Genomic DNA, 3,435 nt, shown 5'->3' on the forward strand with positions numbered 1-3,435 from the left:
CAATAGACATCATGAGTTGGAGAAGTACGCTGAATTCCACGCTCTTTGTAGGCACTAATTTCAGCGTGGACGTTGAGAAAAACCCAGCAGGCTTGCAAGGTGTGTTTTCTGGTTTTGTGGATAGGACATCAGGACCTTGTCACCTCGGAAGTCATCCTCGTCGGCTCGTGATTCTTGTCGGAACGACAAGGCTTGGCCGCACTAGGATCCTTCTCAGGCTCGGATGTCGTCGATGTTCCGATCTCCGCTTCGGCGGGAGGATCCTTCAACATGGAATCGCCCTGGGTAGTAGCCACTGCGTTCTCGTTTCCGGCCATTGATGGACCAGCTAAGATCGGCACCGTGGTGTAAACCGGGAAGACGATTTTGCCGACTTGAGTCCACACCAGCATTGTTGAAGTAGGAACTCCTTGGTTGAGGTTGGTGTTGACGCTGTTGTCGACGAAGCTGGATGTCATAGTAGTAGAATCTTGAGCACCAAGTCCCCCTACCTGGCGCGCCACTGTCGACGGGGGATACCCGTAGACTGGATATAGAGGGTATTGGGGTACGCTGGTACGACGATCTACGTAATACGACATCAAGCAGGCAGAAAACAAATATTATGCTTGTTTAGGCCCCTTGATAGGTAATAGCCCTAATCCACATATTACAAAGGGAATAGCGGAACTCGACGATACCGACGAGATCGTAGTCGAGTTGATTCGACTAGATCACCCGACGACTTGGCTCCTGTAGGGTCCGACTTCGTAGGCTGTGGTGGATGTGTTGGCGGTAAGATTCGATGCCTTAGGTCCTCCCGGGGGATCCCTTTTATATCGCAAGTCGGCTGGTCTCCAAGTAGGACTCGTAGACATCGGACCCGGCACGATACAATGACGACCTAGTTCTGTCCGAGTAAGACTCCTTCCATCTGTGATGTATGTCGAAGGGTAGAGGGTATACCCAACCCGCAACCCTGACAGATTAGTGCCGAGTTCTGTGTAGGAGTCACAGCTTTGCAGTTCATAGGAAGTGCAATTACTTGGTTACAGTCTTCTAAGGTTCATGAGGAATTAGAGAATTGGGAGGAGTTCTCGGAAGCTGTTTGTCTAAAATTTGGTCGTGAAGAGTTTCAGAGCTTGGTCCGTCAGTTTAATCGTTTGCGTCAAGTAGGGTCGGTTAGCACCTATGCAGAGAAATTCAGTGAACTCATGCATAATCTCCATGCTCATCATTCTTCATGGAATTCAGAGTTTTTTGTTACTCAATTTTTGGATGGGCTGCGAGCAGACATTCGATCTGCCGTGGTACTCCATCGTCCTGTTGACTTGGACACTGCTGTCGATTTGGCCTGTTTACAGGAGGTGTTGGAGACCAACTGGAGGGAGGCACGCCAGGTGGATTTCTCTAGCAATGGGCGTCCTGGTGCGAAACCTAGTGTTCCTGTTCATCCGCGACCAGGAGCGGGGCCGGGTCCCCGTGTTGATGATCGCCGGCAGATGGAGGAACTGCAAACGCCGGCAGTGGATGAAAAATTGGCAGCTCTTCGTGCTTACCGCCGAGCGAAGGGGCTGTGCCATACGTGTGGAGAAAAGTGGAGTCGGGATCATAAGTGTGGGCCGACAGTGCAATTGCATGTGCTTGAAGAGCTTTGGGAGATGCTGGATGATCACATCATGGACTCGGATATTGAACCTGAAGCTGAGTCATCTGAACCTGTGCAATCTGCTGACAGTGAGCTTTGTCAGATCTCAAGGGAAGCTGTGCTGGGTTTGGAAACAACGGGAACATTGCGGTTGCAAGGATGGGTGCAGCAACATGAGGTACTCATGCTCGTGGATTCTGGTAGTACTCATAGTTTCATCTCTGAGGATATGGCGGCCCAACTGTCAGGACGCCATCAAGGGTTTGTTGCTGTCAAGGTACGAGTGGCCGATGGTGGTCTTTTGCAACGCACTCAGGAATTGGTCGACTGCATTTGGTGGGTTCAGGGAATCTCTTTTCATTCCAACTTGAAGATTCTGCCTCTTGGAACTTATGACGCCATCTTGGGAATGGATTGGCTGGAATCTCACGGCCCTATGCAAGTCGATTGGAGGGAAAAAACCTTGCAGTTTCAGTATAATCAGCAGAGGGTGTGTCTTCGGGGTGTTCGCTCAGACGTCTCTCATTGTGCTGGAATGTCGGCCTCTCAGGTGAAGGGGTTATTGCACCATCACTCGGTATTACAAACAGTGGAACTCTGCCTTATTGAACAGGAGACTCTATGACCGGTTGTTCCATCAGTCATTGCTCAAGTATTGCAGGATTTTGCTTCTGTGTTTGATGAGCCTTCTGGTTTGCCTCCAGCTCGTGAATTTGATCATGCTATTCCTTTGACACCAGGAGCACAGCCGGTGAATTTGCGCCCTTACCGATACAATCCTGCCCAAAAAGACGAGATCGAGAAACAAGTGGCCGAGATGCTGAAAACAGGGTGTCATTCAGCCCAGTTCTAGCCCCTTTTCGTCTCCTGTCTTATTGGTGCTGAAGAAGGACCTTACTTGGTGATTCTGCATCGATTACCGACATCTTAACACTATTACAGTCAAGAATCGCTATCCTTTGCCCATTATTGATGAACTTCTTGATGAATTGGCTGGCTCAAGTCTGTTCTCTAGCTTGGATTTGCGGGCAGGCTATCATCAAATCCGTATGAGACCCGAAGACGAGCATAAGACAACATTTAAAACTCACAATGGCCACTATGAATTCCGTGTGATGTCTTATGACTTGACCGGAGCCCCAGCCACCTTCCAAGGATTGATGAACACTATTTTACCCCCCTTGCTATGCAAAGGAGTTCTTATCTTCATTGATGATATTCTTGTTTATAGCAGTAATCTGGAGGACCATGTGTCATTGCTTAAACAAGTTTTTTCAGCTTCTACAGAAACATCAATTGAAGGTCAAATGCTCCAAATGCACGTTTGCCCAGCCAAGTCTTACTTATTTGGGACATGTTGTCAGTGGGGCGGGCGTCTCTACAGATCCTAAGAATGTTCAGGCTGTTCAGCAGTGGGCTATTCCAAGCAATGTGAAGGAGGTTCGAGGTTTTCTTGGACTGGCAGGGTACTACCGGAAGTTTGTGCGCCACTTTGTTGTTCTCAGTCGCCCTCTCACCGACTTGCTTAAGAAACATGCTGTGTTCCTCTGGACAGCCAAGCACCAGCTGGCCTTTGATACTTTGAAAAAGGCATTGACATCGGCTCCTGTTCTGGCATTGCCCGATTTCTCCAAAACTTTTGAAATTGAGACTGATGCTTCAGATCGTGGAGTGGGAGCTGTTCTTATGCAAGCAGGTTATCCCTTAGCATATTTGAGTAAGGCTTTGGGTCCCAAGAATTGAGGTTTGTCCACATATGAAAAAGAATGCTTGGCTATTTTGTTGGCTGTCGATCATTGGCGTTCTTA

This window comes from Oryza sativa, chromosome 1 (genome assembly GCF_034140825.1).
Source record: "Oryza sativa Japonica Group chromosome 1, ASM3414082v1".
NCBI classification, from domain to species: domain Eukaryota; kingdom Viridiplantae; phylum Streptophyta; class Magnoliopsida; order Poales; family Poaceae; genus Oryza; species Oryza sativa.